Here is a 22483-nt window from a genome sequence, read left to right on the forward strand (position 1 = left end):
GATGGTGGTCTGGATAATTTTAGGCGGTTTTGGTCGCCTTTATATTATTTTCTAGTGGTACCATGTTTTGTAGCATGCGTCCAGAGACCATAAGTGAGTGAAAATAGTGTATTGAGAACTGGGGCTTTATAATTTTAATTAATTTATGTTTAATTGCATTTTCTGGAGGTTGGAGCCAAGATTTCTGTGTTTTTACCTATTAAAAGTGGAATCTTGTCCTGGAAAGACCCTTATGGCGACTGTCTCCTTGAAATCCTCATATCTCTCTGGTGCAAGATGACAGTTGGGGGGCGCAGAAGGACCCCAGGACGTGTATGGGGGCGTGCTGCCTGATGTCCACAGGTGGATTCTGGCTGGTGATGGCAGGCGTGGCGTTTAGGGGACACAGCGGCCCTGCGCGATGAGCTGGGGTGGCCCCTGTCCCCCTTCCTAGCCTGAGACCTGTTGGGCCCCCCATCTTATGCCATATATGCCCCTGGCAGCTGCGGGCCAGGCGCGGGTGGCGGTGCAGAAGTTGTCTCCCGCGCGCACGCCGCAGGTGTCTGTGCTCTTGGGCTCTGGGTGCTGGCCGCGCGCCCCCTAGCGGTCTGTGTCTGAAAATGGTTCTCGGCCCGCTAAACCGGGCTTCAGGTTGCGCATGCGCACACAGCGAACACTTGTGCCCTGTCAATCAAATTTTCCTTACCCCCTCCCATTTCTCTCCCTCCTCCCCTTTGCTCTTCTCTTCCTCCTCCCCCTCCCTTTTCTCCTCTTCCCCCACCTCCCCTCCCATTTTCGTCCTCCCTCCTTTCCCGTCCCCTCCCTCTCTCCCATTCCCTCCTCCCTCCTCACCCCTTCCACCTCTCCCTCTTCCCCCCCTCCTTCCTCCTCTTTCTCACTACCCCCTGCCTCTCCCTCTGACTGCCCCCTCCCTCCCTCTGCTGTTCCTGTGCTGGCCATTAGAGGTCATCAAGATGGTTTCTAATCCCACCCCCTCCCTGCCATAGGGTCTCTGTTCAAGGATGACATCACCCGCTTGCCTCCCTGTCTTCAAGGACCACCTCTGGATGCCAAGCTGATGCCAAGGTGCTTGCTGCTCACCTCCACCTCATGGTACTTCAACCCCTCCTTGTGGCAATTTACACACAACATGGTGGGCAGAATCCCTCACCCCTGCCACCCTCCTTGCACCACCCCCAGACCCATTAGCAGTTAAAAGGCAATCTAAAATTTTAACGAATTAGTTTTAGTTGCAATTAATTCATTTAAAGTTTAGTTAATACTGAGACTTGGGCTTGTAAGTGGGTCCTCTAACCTTTGATCTATTGTAGAGGATGCTGGGAGCGTGGACTCCTGGATGCCACCAGCATACAAAGCAGTCACTGGCAGTGACCCCCAGGACCAGGACGACGAAGGATGAAGAGGACCAGAACTGACCAGCTGTCCCTCTTGGCTAGCGGCTTAAACCAATGCCCTAGTGAGGGGGCATTGGTCATTAACGCCGGACCTTTGCTATGCTTCTGCCTTGATGCTATGACTGCTTTTCTATGTGTCTCTGCTTGTGTTAACATGTCAGCGACCTGGAGGGTTTCCAACCCCAGGGAGGTGTCAGTCTTTCTCAGTCCACCCCGTTGTTACCCCCGTGATATTCGAATGGAAGGGTCCCTGCGGGAACTTCTCAGGAGGGGGACCTGGGCCAAGGGCTTGCCCAGCATCTCACTGGCAATTCCAAGGCCCAGGGTGGGCTTCTGGAATGAGCATGTGTCCCAACGCCATGCTACTGAACTGCCAAGGGCATCCCCACCACCTTTGAGATCACCCTGTCCTTTCTGGGGAACGGGGTTGAGAAGAGCAACCTCCCAGGGTGTTGTGAGTATTGAATGAGTCCAAGCAGCCTCGCGTAGGGCCAGGCATAGAGGAGGCAGTCAACAAATGTTTGTTGAAACAGTTTGGTTGGCCAGTCCATCCCTACCCCTCTCACCTGTCTTACACCTCTTATTTATTCTCCCACAGCGCTCCGGACAGCCCTAGTCCACGGGGCTCTCCCTGCACCAGGTAGGGGCTGCACCCAGATGGGTGCTGGGCTGACTTGAGTAAGGACATGCATGGTGCACGTGGTCATTTCCAGAGCACTTTCGATGTTCTGTGCCTATGTTATTTCTATGTCCGATGTCCATGTGAGTGAGGTCGCCTCATTTACAGGTGAGGATGAATTTGGCATCGATTTGAGTAATTCTAAAAGATGGAGAGCGAGAAGACATATTTGAACAGAGTGCCCCTCCCTAGGGGACGGGACTGATTCACATTTACAGTGAGGTCGCTGAGTCTGGAGGAGCGTCGTTGCTGGCAAGAGAAGGGGTCAGAGTTGGACCCTGGGTGCCATTTGTGGCTGCCCCTTACCCCCTGCCCCAGAGTTACACTAAGAGCCCTTTGATTTCCAATCAAATGTTTGACAATGGGGCAGCCTGTTTGAAATCCCAGCTGCCCAGGGTGGTCTCGGGGGTCTTGGGTGGCCCCAATGCTGGTGCCATGTGCTGGCCTCACCTCTCAATAATGGTGTGACCTTAAATACGTTGCTTAACTTCTCCAAGTCTCAGTTCTTTTCATGGCCTAAATGGGGATTAGGGAAAAAAAAAAAAAAAAAAAAGCAACACAAAAAAACACCCGCGTTTATCTACCCCACAGGGTGCTTTTGAAGGCCAAATGATGTAACCACTACGAAAGTGCTTTGTAAATTGCTGTGGAAATTGCGAGATACCTAACACCAGGAAGCTGTCCCTGACTATCGCATGCCCAGCCCTGTCCCCCCTCAGTTAATAACAGCTAGCACCCACTAGGTGCTGTGCTTGCGCTCAATAAATAAATTCCAGAAGAAATAAAAACAGAATTAATTCAACAAACATTTTCTGGACCGCCTACAATATGCCCCGCACACCAGGCCTGGTATGTGATACAAAGATGACGAAAACAGTCTCTTGGAAGCTAATTGGGGTCCTCGTTTGACCGGCACTTTCTTTCGTCCCCTTTTAAGCCAACCAGTTTTGTCCGGACGAGACAAAAACAACTTGGGCTGCTTTAGAGAAACCCGGCTTGGTGTAGACAATAGCTCCCGGGCTTCTGAAAGGGGCTGATTGGATTATGTGGCAAATGAAGGTGGAAGGATGACTTGGAAGGTGACAAATGAAGTGGGCGGAGATCTCCTGTGAGTTAATCCAGGCTATTAGGAGGGACCTTTTGTCTTCCAGAGGCTGGCAGGAGCTTTTACCACTGGGTTTTACATCCTTAATGTAAAGGACGCATAATTTATGGTCAGTGAAAACCCAGGCCCCAGTGAGATTTGAGTGGGCTGTAAAATTGAGCCTAGTGAGTAATTACAGGGAGCATTTATGTCTCCCTTTGCAGTTGGCAAAGACCTTTTTGCAACCATCAATTCATTTGAACCTCACAACTCCCTGTCCGGACCCGGGGCTGGCCTGAGCCTCCTAGGGGAAGAGGCCGTCAAGTGGCCTTCAGATTGGGGCGTCTGAGGCATCTGACACAGTCAAGGGAGAGGCGTCCCCTGCCCTGGCCTCTCCTGTCTCAGACCTGGCCTTCCGGCCAGCAGCGATTCCCTCCGAATTCCTAACTTTGCTCGGTCGGCAGCTCTGAGCCTCCGGGCCCCTCCTGCCCTGCTTTCTAGCCACTCTCTCTTTCCTTTCACAGCCAAGCTTCTCGAAAGGCCTGTCTACACTTGCTGTCTTCCTTCCTCACCTCCAGTTTCCTCTCCAACCCACTGCTTCCTGACCTCTTCTACTCCGCTGATCGGCTGTCACTAAGGTAATGACTTTTCTGGAGGTTAACCCTGGACACGCTCATGGGCACATGACACGCAGACACGTATCCAGTGTTTCACATTTTCCAGCTCCAGTCACTTCTATGGACAGACACGCCCCTGTAGACCTCACAGAGTCACCTGCTCCTGGCTTTCCTCCTCCTTAGTTTCTGCTAGGAACTGGAGTATCCAGACCTCTCACCTTCCGGAATCTGCCTCTTAGCATCTCACCCTGGGTTGGAGTCTAAACCACCTAGAGCTGAGGCCTTGGGGTAGGTCAGTTTTTCCAAGCCACCTTTTTCTCAGTTGCAGTATAGGGTGTCTTTACCTGGCAGGTCAGGTGGGCAGTCTTGCAGGTAAGATTTTAAGTCCCACTCTTTGAGGGACTTGAAATAAATTCAATAAAGTGTTCATGAGAAAATACAGTTGGGGTCATCACCAGATTTTCTTGGAGGTTAAGTTCCCACAGGGAGGACCAAAGGGAGAAGAAAGAAGCGGGGGGAGGGGGCAGTGGGAGAGAAAGAAGCAAAGGATAGGAAAGGGCACCAAAGACAAAAAGAGTAGGAAAGGGAGACTTAGAAAATATGAAAACCCACCAAAACAAACAAACAAACAAAAAACCACATCCAGAGGAAGGAGTCTCTTCTTGGGTTAGGCAAAAAGAAAGTAAACAGGAAAAAGGTTTAAAATTCATTATCCCAGTGACAAATCCCAGGAAGCTTTCAAATCAAATTGCCCCATTTCGGGTTTTTAACTCCTTCTATCAGGTTTAACCTCTTTACCTCCTCCATCCTGGTTAAACGCCCCCTCGGCTGTTGATTAAATCCCGAAGCTACACGGAGTCTTTCAATGAATGAATGGCCAACAGAAAGAGCCCCCCCCCTCCCCCCAGCTGTGTTTTTCAGTTTTATTCCACTTTCCGCCCTTTTCCGTTAATGAACACAGGGCTAATCTTGGGCCTTGTCAAGGAAGAGGCTGCAGACGTTAATGAGGTAGCTGCTGGACTCCAGTATTCGCCTCATAAGGAGGCTTCTTTGTCTGGGAAGGAAAAACACACTGATTATCATAATAAGTGCCGCAGGGCCGCGGCCGCAGGGCACGGGCTACGTGGGTCTGAAGCCACACTTCTAATTTTGGTGCTGGAGCCCAGGATTCATTTTGCTTCCCATTCAAGTCTCTGCCTCTGTCCCAGCTCGCGATCCATTGAGCGGGGTGGAAAGTTGTAGGCAGCTTTGGGCCACAGATAGGGCTGCTTTGCAGAAAGTTCCTTTGTTCGACCCTACATGCAGACCAGCAATGGGCCAGGGCGTTTCAGGCCTCTGGGATCCGTTTTTCCAAAAGCAGAGAGATGGGGGTGCACGTTTCCAACTCTGCCTCACACCAGACTTGTTTTTAGGACTCACTGGTGTTGAGCCTTTAAGGTCCTCAAATGCTAGGAAAGCCAAGGCTTAGGCATAGTCCCCGTAGAATGATCGCAGGGTCAGTGCCCGTGGAACGCTCCTTCCAGGTCAGGAAATGGATGGGTATTGGTACCCCAGTCCCCCCACCAAGGGAAGGGCATGGTTGGGGCTCACATTTGGCCCCCACATAGGATGAGAGGGATGAGAGGACCAGCGATTTGTCAGGACCACTCAGATCCAGCACCAGAACCTGTAGTCACTCCTTTTACCCCCTAAATGTGCCCCTCCCATATGTCCTGCACGCCCCCCCGCCCCCCCAAATTCTCCCTTTCTGTCCTGATTCTTAGACTCCCAGGAGCCCATGAATGTCTTTATTTTTAATTGTTATTACCTTTTTTTTTGGCCGCACCCTGCGGCATGTGACATCCTAGCTCCCCGACCGGGGATCGAACCCGCGCCCCCTGCATTGGAAGCGCGGAGTCTTAACCACTGGACCGCCAGGGAAGTCTCCCAGTAATGTTTTTAGAGCAAGTGTGCCTGAGTTGGAAACTTGCCCTTACGAATCCTGAGTTTTGGATGTTTCTCACCCCAAGACAGATCAATCAAGATGAGATCACTCCAATTAAACTTCAGGCTCTACCCAGACCTTCAGCCAAATGGGGGGCGGGGGGAACAACTAAGGGAAAAGTGAGGTGTTTGGTGCAAGAAAACTTTTAGTTGAAAACTTCCTTAACTTACTTGTTGGCTAAAGGTTCCCTGGCATTCATGGATCAGAATTTGATGCTCTTTCCAAGTTAACAAAACCAACCCTCGTCCAGCCCCCTAAATGGAAATGTTGAAGGAGGCCCAGGTGGCCAGTTGGGGCAACTCCACTCCTTTTGGTGGCAGTGACCCAGATGTTGCCTGGACTTGGGGACTGGATGAGGGTGAGCACCTCTGAGAATAGGGATCCCACCTACACTCCTCCGTGCACTTTTGGGAGAGTAAAATAATAGAGCAGTTCCTGGTGTTTCTAAAAGAGGATTTATTTTAAATAGGAAAAAAAAATAACCCATAGGACCCTTTTCACCCTCACATACATACTAATTAAAATACGTGTCCCAAAGTCATCAATATTCCAGCACTTGAGAACCTGGGGAGGGGGTGGAAGGCAGTTGAATTCAACTTCTGGGGCCACCAGCAGAGGGGTCTGTGCTACTTGCTCTTGAGTGTATGGCAGCCTGTTTTAACCGGCATCCTTGTTTCCGTGGTCCCCCTTCTGCGCCTGGATGGATGCTGCTCCCAGCTGCCTATGCACACGGGACCCCTGTGCCCCACGCTTCCAGCCCAGAGGTCCTGTCAGGCTCCCAGCGCCCACTGGTCTCGGCATCCCCCATTAAGTCAATCCCAGAGGCTCAGGAGAGCCCCGCGACCCCAATTCTTCTGATTTCCTGTTTTTTCTGCTTTTATTGCCCCTTTCTATTCTCCATCTACCTTTTCTTCTCTACTTCATCACCATTTCCTTATCTGGTCCTCTGGGGGGGGGGGTGTCCTAGGCCAGCCACTCCTCCTTTGGGTGTCCCAGCACCAGCCTGGCACAAAGTGGGGTTCAGTAAGAGTATGTGGGATGTATGTTTGGACAGGTGAGTCAATGAAGGAACTTGACTGCCATACTTGAGCTGCTAGGCGGGAGTTGTTGAGGATGCAAGAAGTTTTAGGTCAAAAGGGTGGAGGGTGGATGTCCTTTTACTGAGAGGAGTGGGCATTGCCCCACCCCCAGCCCCATTTGAGTGGGGGCCTCACCAGTCTCACCCCTTCGTTCACTCATGCGTCCATCCCGTCATCCAACAGTTGATCCTTACTGAGCAAGCCCACAGTCCGGCCCCGGGCTGGGCACCTGCCACCCTAGCGCATCCCTTGATGGCCTCTGCGTCCCCGGGGGGTGGCGGGCCAGGGGGTTGCTTCTGCCCAGGGTGGCCTCGTGGCTCCCGGGCGCGGGAGGAGCGGACTTCCGCTCTGCAGGCAAGGCAGGTGGGGTGGGGTGTGAGGGGCGGGCCTGGTTTGGCCGGCTGGCCCCCTTTTAATTCACACCCCGGGGGGCGGGGGCGGGCCTGGAACCTGCCCTTCTCCAGGGCTCACCGCAGGTCCCAGCCAGCCCCTCCGGCCCTCTCGGCCTCCCACCCCATCCCCTAGCTGAGTGCTCGTGGCTGAGCTGGACCCCTGTACCTGAAGTTCAGGACTGAGGTGGCGGCGTACGGGCAGCTGTGGTGTATGTCCCCTTGGGCTCTGGCCACACAGGTCTCCCTCTTGAGTTGGGGTCCGTGAGCTGGACCCCTCCCTCCATGATGCCTTCCTCCCCCTGGGGCTAAGTCCAGCTCCTTTGCCCCCCACTTGTGGGCTGGGGCGTGTCCAACGTCAAGGGCCCCTGGCCGGGAACCTCCAGGGAGCACTGCAGGCCCCGCCTCTGCCTAGCTGCCCACCTGCTCTGCTCTCCCTGGCGGCTCCTCCCCTGGCTCCCCCCTCCCCCTTGCTAGGTTGACTGCCCACCTGGGGCTCCGCTTTCCCCACCTGACCCATTTCCCCTTCTCTGTGCCCCAGTCACTGGGCTTGGGACCCTCTGGGTCTCACCCATCCAGCCCTCTACCTAACAGGTTGGTTTTCCTCGCTGAGCCCACACCTGTGGTTACCTGGCCCTGCCTGCTGCCCCGCCCACCTCCCACCTGCTTGCCTTTCGCCTGCCTCTCCCCCAGGGCAAGGAGGCCCTCCCCCTCAGGGTCACCCAAGTTTCCGGTTGGTCTCCAGTGCTCGTGGCCCCCCTCCCCTACCATCCACAGAGGCCTCCTCCCATGGGCCTGGCCTCCCAGGCTCTGAGTGCCTGTGGGCTGCGGCCAGACCTCTGTCCTGCTCCCTTCCCCCCACCCCAATCCCCCCAGACTGCTTGTCATCATGTCCTACCGGGCCTGCCTGTACGGCCGTCCTGTATCCACGAGTCCCAGGCTCTGCCTTGCCCCCAGCCTCATGGCCGGTCTGGGGGCTGCCACCTGGCCTGTCGCTTCTGTTCTTGCGCTTCTCTTGCACCTTCTCCTGTCATTGCCATCCCTACGAGCCACCTCCCTCCACCGAAAACCAGGCTGCAGGTGAGGCTGGGCTCCGTGTGTTTTCTAGGGGTGTGTGTGGCTTTTCTGGGGTCTCGCCTTGCCGGCGTTCTAACTTTCTACCCCTCCCCAAGGTCAGCCCGTCCTCGACACCCTGGCGGCGACAGTCGGCTGAAGAACTGGATGGAAGAGGCAGGAGAGTTGCCCTGGACCAGCGCTCCTTCAGGACGGTCACCTGGCATCTCATGCCCACCTGGTGCCCCGTGACTCCCTCCTGGTTTGGGGTGAGTTTCTTGCTGTTTTGGGACACTACGATTTCATTAGGTTCAGCTCACATCTCTCAGTTCAAGGATGTACACATTTAACCTGGGAGGGGTCACTTCCAAGGGCAAGTCCTCTTCTACACCAAACATGGGGCTGGGGTTCTGGAAGCTGCCTAGAGCTGAGACCCCTGTGGGCCAGCATGGTAAGTGGGGAGCGTCCCCCTCAGGTCTGGGCCCCTGAGAACCAGCTCGGGCAGGGCACATAGTAGGTCCTCACAAAGCTTTACTGAGCATGTTAATGAAATGAATAATGGTGCATTTGCCCTCCTAATCCCGGCTAGTGGGCTGCTTTGGAGATGTGGAAACAGGAATGCTTGTTTGCTGTGGTGCTGGAAAAACATTTCTCCCCACGAGCCATGGTAACGTCAGTCGCTGTGAGAAAGCTGGTTTCTCACACATGAGGCCTTGATAATGTCTTTTAATCAAGTAGTGGTTTTTTGAGTGAGTTCTTCTCTTGGCCTCTTCTCCTCACCCCTGAAATTGCAATGAGAGGGGAACGTTTTGTTTGTTTAAATAAAATCAGTAATGGTAGAGCAGAAGAAAGCAGGGGATTACAGCCCCACGATTCACTCAGGGACTCCTCATTTGTTTATCTGGGGTTCACTTATTCAAGATGCGTTAATGGAGCCCCGGGAGGCCCAGGGTTGGGACTCTTCTCTGGGTGCCCAGGACGAGCTTTGCCTTAGGACTAGAGGGTCTAGTCGGGTGCCCCGGGAGGTCCCATGCGGTGACGTGGCTGTGTGGCAGCTAAGCAAGGCGGACAGGGAGAGAGGGGGCTCTGCCGAGGGCATCTTGCTTTCTACGGTCCGGGCGACTGAGCCCATGGCAGGGCTCACGGAGGGGCCTGGGGGTGTTTTCAGAGCCAGCAGCCCCAGTGGACTGTGGCTGCCTCTGTGCCCCACAACTGAGACATTCGGGGTAGCTACTGGGGCACTTAGACGGCCGGGGTGGTCCAGGGGGGAGATGGGAAAGGCCTGGATGATGGGGGGCGAAGTTGACTCAACTCCCCAGATGTTTATGGAGGCTCCAGTGGGCCCAGCACTGTCCTGGCCCCGATGCCAACACCCCCCCAAAACCACCTTGATGCTCATACACGGCGTCTGTCTCTGTGACAGGGAAGTTGATGGACGGGGCTCACGTCAGAGCCGGGGGCCCTGCCTCGGGGTACGCCCGCCTGTGTGTGACCTGCTGCCCAGTGGGCAGAGCGGCTGGACCCCCTGCACTCCCTGAGGGTCTCCGGTTTCCAGCAAAGCTTCCATAAGGCTCTTTCGTCAACCAGATTTTGGAGACAGCTCTTATGTAGCCCTGCCCTTCTCCCCTGAATCGGAAATGGGGTAGGGATGGTATTTTTTAATAACACCTGGCAGTGCAGGTAAAGAGAGGTAGAGGTATCCAGACCCGGGGGCCGATGCCTTTGTCTGCTTGTTTTCACTCCCCGGAGAGCCCATCAGGCTGCAGAGAGGTGGAGAGGGTGTGCCCAGGTCTAACTCCAGGGAAGGGGCACCGGGCAGACTCTGCCCCGTGACATTTACTCCGCAGCTGGCCTTTGCCATCTGCAAACACAGTGACGTGGAAGAGAGGCCCGGGAAGGGAGCTTTTCAAAGGGCAGGATGCGGGCTCTGGGGTGTCATATCCAGAGCTTACCAGAAAGATCCGTGTAGCTCATTGGATGCAGCCAAATGCCCACGGCTCCTGGACTCTCCCTCGGGGATGTCTCGGGACCCCCTCAAGGTGGGCTGGGCCGAGGGGCAGAGTCAAGGTGGAGGCAGGCCCCCAGCCAGCCCCAGACTTTGCCAGCCCCCCGCCCCTCATCCTCAGCATTTGGGGTGGCCTGTGTTTGGGGTGTGTTGTACTTTAGAGACACTTGTGAATGCTCAGTCTCAGGTATACACATATTCTGGGTTTTGCGTGTTATTACGCAGAAAACAGAGAAAAATAGGTCAAGTTCTCCATTAAAGAAGTCGAAACATAACATCATCTATCAGCTTCGCAGCCGATCAGCCCAAGAATTGCAGAAAGGCCGTTATCAAGTGTTGAAAGAAATGATCATTTTCAGGAAAATTCCGTTTTGATGGATTGGCCCATCCCTGAGCAGTAAGGGGTGGAACGATACCCTCGCTGGCCAGGCAGGCAGAGGACCTTGTCCTCTTGGCACGAGGGGTTCTCTGGCCACTTGTCTTTGTGCTGAGCTGGTCCCCGGGGCCACCTCTAGCTGAATGCTTCCACGTGGGCACAGGTATCAGGGAAGAGATTGGTGGTCTTGCCCGAAAGCTGGCCCTCGGGTCCCACCTGCTTCCCCCCAGGTGGATGAGGAAGGGGCCTGAGAGCGTAGCCCAGCCTCTGCGCTCCCAGAAAGAAAGAAAATGCCCCCTCTGTCACCCTCCAATTTCCCACCTGCAGGGCCCCTGACCTAGAGCCTCCTGACTTGTGATTCAAACCCCAAATGTATTTCCAAGTACATTTCTCCAAATAATGTCAAAACTGGCAAGACTTAAGGGCAACAGGATGCATGTGTTTCTTATTCATTCATTTACATGAAGGAACTTAAATGTGGTTTTTTTTAATGAGCAATCTGACTTCCAGAAAGAAAAAAAAAATCACCCTTCTTTAATGAGCTTGCTAATGAATTTTTCCTTGAAAAGAGGAAGGCGGCTTTACACAGAAGGGGGTGTGGAGGGAGACAAATTAAGGCCCCAAAGGGTTAAAGGGCAGTGGACAATGTCGAATCCGGCATTGTCAGCTGAACCAGGAAGGCTTTGGGGCACTGGGAGCATTTTCTTTTCAGAAGACTGACATTTAACAAGTTGCAAATGAGTCCCAAGAACTGGTTGCCTTTTCCTTCTGTGTCTTTGAGCCCTGTCCCCTGTCCTCAAGGAGCTAAGGGAGTTGAGTCCAGCCTGATCTCCCATCCCTGGTTTGAGCAGATGGAAAATTCTGGAAAAGAGTTGTATCTTTCCGAATGAGGCCATCTCAAGCGTGGGGTCCCCATTTTGAGAGGGAGAGGCCAGTCTGGGTAGGGAAGGAGGGGAGGCTTTTTACTCTGGTGCCCAGTTCCAGTGGGCAGCCCCGAGTCCCAGCTGCCTGAGTGTGTCTTCAAGAAGCCAGGCCCTTTCGGGGGGAGGGGTCTGCAGGAGGGGGTGTTGCAGAGGTAGCCTCCCCTCCTGGGTATGGAGTGAGTCAGTGTTTTGGAGCCAGGAGAGGAGGGGACCAGGGTGCCCTTGGGAATCCAACGGGAGGACACCGGCCTCCGACGGTATCGCCTACCAGTCATCCCCACACCCTGCAATGCCAGTGGGAGAGGCCCCTAGTTCATTTGGATCCTGTGCCCAGGTGAGCACAGAGAAGGGCCCGAGAGGCCCGTCTTTGGGATTCCCGCACGGCCTGGAATTCCTAGTGCTTTCCAGATTTTAGACACTTGGTCCCTTATCCCAGTCTTCATTGTGAGGGCTTTGGCTGTCCAGAGCAGAGCAGGTGCCGGGCAGCCGAGGCCGGGGTTGGCCCTGACTTGGGGGAAGGGTGTGTGAGAGAGGAATTAATTATGGGGGAGGAGGGTGGTGGAGGGTGTAGTCATGACTCTCTTAATTGCTCTCCAATTTCTTTGGGCTTCAGAAAAAAATCCAGATGGAGAGTTCTTAAGTCCTCCTTCCTGGGAGTCGGGGGGCCGGGGTAGCGGGGGAGGAAGGCTGCCCACCACCTTTTGCCTGGCGTCTCTTTGCGGAGTGAATAGGGGTCTTTGGCAGGGGCTTAAGGAGGAGACTTAGCCTGGGAGCTCCCAGGGCGGTGCAGATGGAAACAAAGGCCCAGCAGAAAGGAATGTGGGGAGCCCCCCATGGAGAACAGCCACCTGGGGATAATTGGGAGGCTGAGAGCAGATGAGTTTTCCCAGGTTCTGTGAATACATTCTCTCAATAGAAGGTACCTTTTCTTCCCATGAAAAGAAGGAAACCTCAATTACCTTCCCCTGAAACAGAGTGTGTGTGTGTTCCCTCTTGGTGGGGGGAGCTGGGGCTCTGCCGAGGGCCCCTCGCCCTTGTGTGTGTGTCGGGAGCTCCGAGGCGCGCAGGCGAGAGGTGACACGATGCACGTCTAACCAGCCACCCCGTCGGCGCGACCCTGGACTCGCCCGTGCTCCCCCGTTCTAGGGCTTTCTTTTTGTGAGTTTCTCAGGAGGAGGCATCGGGGTAGCTGTGCCTGTAAACAAGAAGCTGATCAAATCAGACCTGATGCCCAAGAGACAGCCAAGGAGACGTAACTCAGGGGTGGAAAGTTGGGGCAGGAGGCCAGTCAGGGGGCCAGAGACTGACTGCACGTCTGTGCCGGCCATCCGGGACCACGGCTGTGCCGGTCCTTCTGCCTTCCCAGCCCTTTCTCAGTGCTGTCCTGTGGGTGGGGATAGAGGCATTCCTACCGGGTTGAGAAATTGGGGGTTTTGGGGCTCGGAGATCACAGGGCTGGTGTTTGCAATTAGAAGGGGTAAGGGAGGGGGAGTCGGCAGGGCCTGTGGGGTTGGGGGCAGCCCTCAGCAAGGGGATCCTCTGAGTTGGAGGGAAAACAGTTTGCACCACCACTGCCCCAGACAGCCCCGAGGGCTCAGACCCCTCCAGAGGAACCAGGGGCAAAGTCCCTGCCATGAGGGGAAGGAGTCCTGGGTCTCAGTCTTGGCCAGTATCTTTGTTACTGCTGGCTGCTGGGCCTCAGTTTCCCCGTCTGTAAAATGAGGCAGTAGCCTATCAGTTCTCTGTATTCTGTGAGGCAGGAGAAGCATGGGGTGTCAGCGCTAGAAAGGCAAGGGCCCTTTCCCCAGAAGAGGGGAGGGAGAGCCCCAGGTGTCCAGATTGGGCCCCCACTGGCCTCCTGGCTGAGAGCAGGGCACATCCCTGCTACTCAGGCCTTGTCAGTCAGAGGAGAGAGTTCAAATCGGGTGCTTCGGGCACCTGAGAGTCAGGCAGCGGCCCTGAATTGGCCCTCTGGGACCTGGTTCCAGCCTATGTTCAGCTCACACTGTGGGTGTGACCTTGGCCCTTGTCTCCAGCCCTCTGGGCCTGTTTTCCCATCTGTGAAATGGGACAGTACAGGCTCGAGGTCATCTGAGGGTCTTTGGAGCTCTGGATTCCTTCCAGTTGCTCAGTGGTCATCTGTGGGTGGTTTGTTTGCTAGGTCTTTAGAATCAGAGGGCTGGAGATCTCTGCTCCTTTGCCTTCCAACCCCCCTCTACTTTATTATTTTTTTTGCCGTACGCGGGCCTCTCACTGTTGTGGCCTCTCCCATTGCGGAGCACAGGCTCTGGACGTGCAGGCTCAGCGGCCATGGCTCACGGGCCCAGCCGCTCCGCGGCATGTGGGATCTTCCCAGACCGGGGCACGAACCCGTGTCCCCTGCATCGGCAGGCGGGCTCTCAACCACTGCACCACCAGGGAAGCCCTACTTTATTACTATTATTTTTAAATTTTTTATTTTTTTTTGGCCGTGCTGAGCATCATGTGGGATTGTAGTTCCCCAACCAGGGATTGAACCCTGGCCCCCTGCAGTGGAAGGCGGAGTCTTAACCATTGAACCGCCCAGGAAGTCCCACAACCCCCCTCTACTTTAGAGACAAGGAAACCAGAGACCCGAGAGGGCTGGGGTGGCAGGCTGTGGATGTGAAGCCCACCGCCCATGGCCAGGCAGTGCGGGAGCAGTCATCAGCCTGTCTCCGTGGTCAGCTTTTTGTGAACGCAGATCTAATAGGACTCGCACTCCAAAGCAGCTCCAAGGGGCTGCCTGCGTGCTGCGGTGCAGGGATTGCATTTATGGAACATTCTTCCACACAGGTGGGCTGCCGGCCAGGCCTGGAACACCTTTCTGGGCTGTGTAATGAGCCTGGCCCCGTGGCTGCAGTCCCAGGAGGGCGGGCCTGGCCGCACCATCCCCTGTGGCTCACCCTGGGCCTTTTGGTGCTCCGGCTTTGCTCAGCTGAGAACTTCCTGAAAAAGCCGTCAGGGAGGCAAGTTCTGGAAAAGCCATCAGTCACCGGGCCTGCCCTGGCTGCCCATCTCAGACTCAGTTTTGCAAACATCTCTCGCTGTCTCTTTGTGCTTCAGAGTGTGGTCATAAAGCGCTCACAAAACCCTCGGTCAGGCCTGCGCCCGGTGATTACCACGGTGGGCTGCAGCCTTTGTTTTGTGACCTTGGTTGCTACAATACCTGCAAGCTGAAATGAGGGATGGAAAAGTTGCCCGCTTCAATTAGACCGGCAGACTGCCTTTCCCAAGGCTTCCTCTGCCACTCTATCCATTAACGGTAAACATAAGCCAAATAGGCCTTAATTCTCTCTAATTGCCCACTCCTGAAGCAAAGAGTGAAATTCCAGGAAGAGGCGTATGTAAACATCCTCCATAGCCCGGCCAGCTGAAATTAGAGGGCTGATGGGGGCCAGCAAGAGCGAGGAGGACATGATTTCCAAAGCTGTCCCAATTACCTGTCCCATTTTCATAAATGAGCCCATAATGTCTAGGGCCCTGGCCTTCACAAAGGTACAGGAAATTAACTCCGCAAAGAGCTTGCATTTGTCGGGGAAAGTTGTAAGAGGGTGCTCGTTACTCAACAGGTAGGGAGCGTGAGATCCGAGGCGAGGCTCATGGCTGTTTGTATAAACTACAGGCTCTATTTCTGAGAATCACCGTTTTATTAAAAATCATCCTTTTCTACCTTTCCCTGCTCTCAACACCCACAAATGATTTGTACCAAAGACATGCCCGGTCAATGAGGCCCCATTTGCCCCCAGAAGAGGGGAACTTTAAAAATGTTGAGAGGCAGAGCTAGAATTCTCTAATCCTCTTAAGCTCCAGAGGACGTTTTCCGTGTAAACAGCAGTGCTTCCTGCGTGGATTATGGACACAGCACACGTCTTTATGAGGTCTTCGACCAGTCGCTTGCGACAATTGTTCCTCTGGACCCTCTAAGGAGGCCTTGTGTTCTCCTTTGGTTCCAGACACTGACTCATCTCTGCAGTGTCTCCATCTGTTACGATTTCAGCCTGGCACCGCGGTGCTCATACATCACGGCAGACCCAGGGCTGGGACACGCAGCTCGGAAACCAAGGCACGACTTTGCCGGGGCTGCGTCTTCAAGGAGCAGCCTGGGGTCTGCATGAAAGTTAATTACGGACAATCAGGAACTCTGAGGGTTCCTGGGGCCCCTGGGCAGAAGCAGGAAAAAACCCAGATGCTCTGAGCTGCTTTTGATTTCCTGGGTCCTATTAAAAGACACCAAAGGCAACCAAACCGGAACGACTCACCAAAGCCCTTTCCCGTGTTTCTTTGTCCCACGGGAAGAGGCAGTGGCTGTGGTCCTGCTGCATTGGCCTCCCCAGGCGCTCACAGGCTCCTGGGTAGGGCTGGAAACTCTCCCGGGGGCGTCCAGCGCAACACGGGCACCCAGAGAGCCCTTAGAAAACCAGTCTACCCTCGGTCACCCATGGGCTGATGACTGCTTGATTAACACTGATTTTTTAAAAAGACTTTCTGTTTCTTGGTTATAAAAGCAGCCAATTAGGGGAGAACGGTGTTTGGGAAGCTCAGGGCCAGGGAAGGAATTCTTACAGGGATTGGAAGCAAGAGGTGAGCCCTCTGTGCCCAGCCAGGTCTTGGGCACCCCAGTGAGTGAACCACTGGCAATAGGGGGGCAGTGGCAGCCGGGGCAGGTACCCAAGTGGCTTAAGTCAGGGCAGGGGGGTTGGAGAGGGTCTCTTCCTTCCTCGGGGTTCCTTGGAGGACCATGGGGCGCTCCTTTTTCATTCTCCTTTTTCTCTAGGTTTTGTTATCATTCTAGCCCCTCCCCTTACAGGGCTGTTCAAACCTCGGCCACCACAGACCATCTGTCAGCCACACCTGCCCACCTTCACTAGAGCCTACTGAATGTATGTTCAAAACCAAGTCCCTCAAAATATTTTTAATAAATGAACAGCCTCTTTTTTTTTTCTTCTGAGCAGTTTTAGATTTACAGAAAAAGTGAGTGGCAAGTACAGAGAAGTCCCATACCCCGCCCCCCCATCCCCTGATGTTAACATCTGGCATTAATGTGGCACATTTGTTATCACTGAGGAGCCGACCTTGATAACAGTTATTCACTGAAGTTCATGGTTTATATCATTCGGGGTCACTCTTTGTGTCCTACAGTCTGTGGGTTTTGACAGGTATATAATGACATGTGTCTATCATTATTCAACGCTTTTTAAAAAAACTTTAAGGCAAATACTTGAAGTCAAAGACTTGATGTAACCGGTCAGGCTTTTATATGGTGCTGATGAAAATTTGTATGTAATTGTTAAAGTGAAGGTGTCTGTCCAGGCAACATCATCCTTCATCTTCCATCCCATGGTTTTAGGACACACTGCCCATTCAAGATTCCACAACCCTGGTGTGGTCCACAGCCCACTTCGCTTGTCTCATCCAGGGCCAGGCGCCCAGCTGACCGCACTCCCATCATGCCTGAGCGCATGCTAATGCTGGCCTGGCTGTGCCCCGCGGTGCCCTTCCCTCATGGTGGAATGTCCTGCCAGGAAGCCTTCTACCCAGCCTTCGGGTGTGTACAGCTCAGCTCTCACTCATGAAATGGCCCTGAGCCTTTGGGTTCCATAAATGGGCACTTAGCACTATGGGTGGCACCAACCAACCCAAGGGCTCTTGGGTTGAGAGCCGTGTCCACACCGCCACACCTGCCCCATTGGCTTCAAATACCCCCGGAAGCTGTGGTGGGGAGCTTGGCGGGTGAGAGAGTGAGCCAGTGCAATGAAAAGCGAAATGCTTGGTTTCACCAATTCCACGCTTGCTAGAAGCTGGGGCGTCCCTGCTTCCGTTGGGTGAGATTCTATTTCAGTGACCCAGTGCTTTCTCATTCCAGCTGAAGCCGTCTCGAATCCTCCGTGGGACAGGACCGTGGACACGCCACCCCAGTACCCTCCAGCTCCAAAATCGTAAGTTGCTGGGCCGTGGGCAGCACCTCTGTGGTTGGTCACCAGTGGGGGCCGGCTGCCACCCAGAGCAGCCTCGTGGGAGGGGCTGGTGAGCGCTGGTCCGTGGTCCGCTCACGGGGAGAGGGGTGCCCGGTGAGCCCAGTTGAGCGTGGACCTGGGGGGGCTTGTGTTCGGAGGCAGGACCCCCCCAGCCTCCTCGTGTCGTCTCTGTGGCAAAAGAATTCTATAGGCGGCTTCAAGTGCCGGACCCCCAAAGAATGTTTCCTCTTTCACTCCTCTAAATGAATGGCCCTTTCATTGCTGAGTCTCCCTTTGGCTCTTATGCCGCAGGGTAGACTAGGATGGAAGTGGCCTAGCTGGGGGGCCCTTCAAAGGGCCAAGGAGAAAACGCGGGCCAAGAGACCAGCCTCTCAAACGGGCTTCGAGCTGCAATGACCTTCACTTACCTTCCCCCCCTTGAAATGTCTGGAAAACGGAATGGACAGATTTTCTGTCTTCAAAGTTTCCGGCTAAACCTCTTCAAGTTCTTTATTGTTTGGGACTGAGACACTCAGCAATGGTAATGGGTAGTTCCTTTTGTATTTGCCTTGAAAGGCCAAAATATTTTTATATGGCTACAGACAAAGCCGTCTGTTTTAAGATGAACTCTATGTCCGTCGTTTCCCACCGGGGAGATCGTGTATACCGTGTGTGTCTCTGTGCACTCTTGGGTCTTGAAACAGGTTTCTCATGGGGATGGCCATTCACAGGGGTCCACGGGGAAGCACCTGCCCCACCAAAGGGGCCTGGGGACTCTGACCCTCATCTGTGTAGGATGTGACCCCCGGGGGCGCGGCGGGTGTTCTGGCTGCACTAACATGTACTCTGCCTGTGCCTGCATCCGCCATGCATATGTGTCAAGGACTGTGGGTTGTGTGCACCTTGGTGGTTAACTTGGTGGGAAGAAGCTGGAAGGTCAAATATACTGTGAATGTTCTATTGTTCTGGTTGGGAGGTCATTTTGCTGGGCTCTGTTACCTGGTCCAAATAAGTGAATGGATGAATAAATGAATGAAGGCATGAAAGAGTGAAGAAACTAATAAATAGGTAAAGAAGCGTACCCTGAAGGAGATCCAATTTGACGCACAGGAGCTCGATAGATAAGTCAATAAAGCATTGAATCAATATATAAATAGGGCCACGCAGGAACCGATGTCAGGTCATCGTGGACTAAGGGAACACGTGCAATTCAAGTATATAGCGCCTGAAGTTTGTCCATAAAAGAATAAAGCCTAGATGAAAGAATGAATAAGAAGTCGAGATACATAAACCAGTGGTGAGGGTGAGATTATGCGGCCCGTCAAAGTGAAAAGATGCAAGAGAAAGGGCACAAATGATTGAAAGGAAGAAGAAAAACGGAAAGACGCAAAATAATAACTAAGCAGGAAGATAACTTTTAAAATTAGGGGGTGAGAAAATATATAAGGAGGACTGGGTCAGGTTATTAGGAGCCAAGCATTAGGATTAGTCCAGATACATGCTCCAGCCATAGAAAAAAAAGAGAAACAACAGAGGAAGAGTTCAAAAGATAGTCAAAACCGAAAAAGGACCCAGGGGACCAGAGATGAGAGTTAACTTTAACCAAATTTTTCTAACTCTGGGCACACATAAATAAACAAACACTGAAATGAAAGAAAGCCAAAAAAAAAAAAAGAAAAAAAAAGAAAAAAAAGGAGAAAGGAAAGGATGGGATGAATAAGTAGTGGACGTACGTGGACCCAGATGGGAGCGTGGCAGGAGGGGTTTTGAGTCATCCAGTCCTGGGACCTGAGGTCTGTTCCATGAAAGGACTAAAAAAGAGAGAGAACAAAATAAAACATCTAAATAAAAATCAAGAAATATGGAAGAAAAAGTAACAAGTGTTCAGTCCAGGAATACATTAGTGGGTGAATAAATAAACATATAAAAGAAGGCAATGCTAGGAGTCGAGTAATAGACTGTCGTGAATCAAGGGTTATGGTTGGTCCAATTCTAAAAGCCACAGTACTATCAAAACATAATAAGTATCTCCAGAAACAAGTGAATGAGTATCTAAAGAAACAAAGACATGATGGAGTGAGGCAGGGAGGGGCCATGGCCACAGGCACTCCTGAGGGGCCTGTTGGAAGGTTGTAATTAATCTTCGCCACTGTCTGGGCACCAAAGATCCAGGAGGATGCAAGAAGACAGATGAGAAAGGAGGAGATTTGGAAAGCTGCAACAAAAGAGAGAAAGAAAGAGTTAAGAGGTGGTAGATGGGTATATTCTTGGGAGAGGGTTAGGTTAAGAGTGATAATAAAGGACCAGCCCAAACTGTAGATCACAATGGGTCAAAATCTGGGCACTCATTCCGTTAGTAGAGAAGTATATACCTAATAAGAAGAGAAACACAGCAGGAAGGAAGAATGGTATGAATGAAGGAAGGAAGGAAGGGACGAATGAGACGTGGAGAGGCAGGGCCCCAGGATGCCATTTGCAGGTAACGTTATAGGATTCATCACTTCATGGCACCTGAGCGCTGACGAATGAAAGAATGCAAGAAAGAAAGAGTGAGAGAGCAAAAGAGAGAAACGGTGAAAATGGGAGAGAAATGATAAATCAGAGATTAAATTAGAAATGAAAAAGGAAAAAAGGAGAAAGGTAATATATTAACAGACAGATAGATAAATACATATATAGGAGAGAGCAGCTCTAGGAGTAAGAATGAGAGGGGGGCCTGAACCAAGCACAGTGATGAATTCACATCTGGGCTTCTGAGATGGGCCTCCACCTACCCAACCAGGAGGCAGTTCAAAGCTGAAATGCATAAGGGAGGACGTCAGTGAGGCCAGGGAGGGGAAGGCCCACTGCTTGTAGATTATCATGTATCCAATTAGGTGCCCCTGCCAGCCAGAAGTGTAAAAACAATCACCAAAAAGAAAGAAAACCTGAATGGATGCATGAATGCATGAATGCAAGAGTGAATGAGAAAAAAGATTTGCAGTGACCAAGGAGGCCGGTCTTGCAGGGGTGTTAGGATTCATCCAGTCCCTGGTGCCTGATCTCCAAGAGAAGGAAAGGTGGTAAAAAAAAAAAGGCTGAGAGACTGGTAGAAAAAAACAATTGAGATTGGAGAAAAAAATAAAACAATTTAAAAAAGGAGTAAAGAAGGTAATAAATTAGTAAGCCATACAGTGAAGTCTGTGAGAAGGGACTGGTTTAGCACAGACCATCCACATTAATTCAAATCTCCGGCCCCGAAGTTGATAAATAATAAAAACAATCACATAAATAAATGCCTGAAGGAATAAATTCACACATTCCATGAGAATGTGAGAAAAAGTTTGAAAAATTATAGGAGGGACTGGGAGAAAGAAAGATGAAAGAAAAGAAAAGAAAATAGACCTATGGAAGAAGAGGCACTTCCTGGATAAGTACTTACATATAATAAACAAATATTATTCATTAAATACAATAATTAGTAAGAGCTGAGGTTCATCATAAAGAAAGAATAAGTAGAGGGATGGCTGTGTGAACAAATGAATGAGAAGGATGATTTTGATTAATTCACGTCTGCACCCGAGGCTCACGGGAATAAAAGAATGCAAAAAAGAGAGCGGTGAAGGAGGGGCGTAGACAATTATGACAGGATGGATATTAGCAATAAAAACATATTGAAGGAATAAATCAATACGTACATAATTCTACGAGAGAGAGGGCCATGTTAGAACAAAAAAACGAGATGGCACCGCGAGCCAGGAATTATGACTGATTCAAAACTGGGCTCTTGAGATAGTTAAATAAATCCTCAACCAAATCACCAGTATGAGGAATTAACAAACAAAAGCGAGCCCCACATGGACCGGTGCTGAGAAGGCTCCAGGAACCACAGATTATGGTTAATCCAATTCTGTGCACCTGAGGTCCATAAATAAAAGAATAAATATTGAAATAAAAGAGTGACAGAAAGAATGAATGGACCCATGAACAACTGAATTAGAAATGGAAATGCCTGGAACGGCCAGGAGTGCGTTGCCCATGGGATTGTCACTCATCTCACTCCGGACACCTGAGGTTCCTAAGAGTGAAAAGATGCAAGAAAAAAAAAAACAAAAAAAAACATCAGGGAGTCAAATAAAGAGGTGAGGGAAGGCAAAGTGAAACAAAGTGAAAGAGAAAGGCGGGGTGGGGGAGGGACTAATAAAAAGCTAACGAAGATATGGGTGTGTCTGAGAGGAGGATGTGTTAGGATTAGGGATGAGGTCGTCATCAATCCTAATGATGGATGAGATCATCCAATCCCCTTTTTTAGGGCAAGGGAGGATGGAGAGATGAAAAAAAAAAGAAGTGAAAAAAGGAGAAAGGAAGGATGATAAACCTACAACCAAGGTGATAAATGGTTAGTTAAAAGAGAGGTTGTCTGAGCAGGGATTATAATTAGTTTACATACGTACTCCTTAAATAGATAAATACATCACACCTTTCCAAGAATAAATGAAAAATAGAGGAAATACCCGACCCAAAGACAAGGCTGCATCTTCCAACCTTTTATCATCTTTATGTAATAAAATATATGCAATTGAGGTCCATAAATAAAAGAATAAATAGCAAAGTGTAAAAGGTGACTAAAGGCGAGGAAGAAAGATAGCAAAGGCAAATAAACACATGGGCCAACGATGGTTATTTTGCACATGCAGTTTTGACTAATACAATTATTTCCCAGGAGACTGGTAAGTAAAAGAATACCCAAAATAAGAAAGAAAGGAAGGGCAAATGCATGAGTGCATAAGTGAATGAATGAATGAATGAGAGGTGGTGCTGCCTGGACCAGGGACAGGAGGATGTCGCTCGCGGGAGCCTGATTCATCCTTCTGTGCACCTGAGTTTGTAAGAATGAAGGAACGGAAGGAAGAGTGAGAGAAAGGGAGAAATACAAAAGAAAGGAA

At 51.8% G+C, this 22483-nt stretch overlaps 1 pseudogene across 1 annotated transcript in view; it reads left to right on the forward strand.

The window, feature by feature from the left end:
- The first annotated feature begins 991 nt into the window (after positions 1-991).
- LOC149750361 (uncharacterized) overlaps positions 992-22483 on the forward strand; it is a 31425-nt pseudogene continuing 9933 nt past the window's right edge. The window contains exons 1-6 of the transcript XR_016391830.1: positions 992-1092; positions 1311-3791; positions 8103-8306; positions 8399-8520; positions 17021-17149; positions 17474-17540. The product of XR_016391830.1 is annotated as an uncharacterized LOC149750361 (transcript). The remainder of the gene's footprint in view (positions 1093-1310; positions 3792-8102; positions 8307-8398; positions 8521-17020; positions 17150-17473; positions 17541-22483) is intronic.

This window comes from Delphinapterus leucas, chromosome 2 (genome assembly GCF_059928025.1).
Source record: "Delphinapterus leucas isolate spDelLeu-1000000601 "Yukka" chromosome 2, BTC_Dleu_Yukka2, whole genome shotgun sequence".
NCBI lineage: Eukaryota > Metazoa > Chordata > Mammalia > Artiodactyla > Monodontidae > Delphinapterus > Delphinapterus leucas.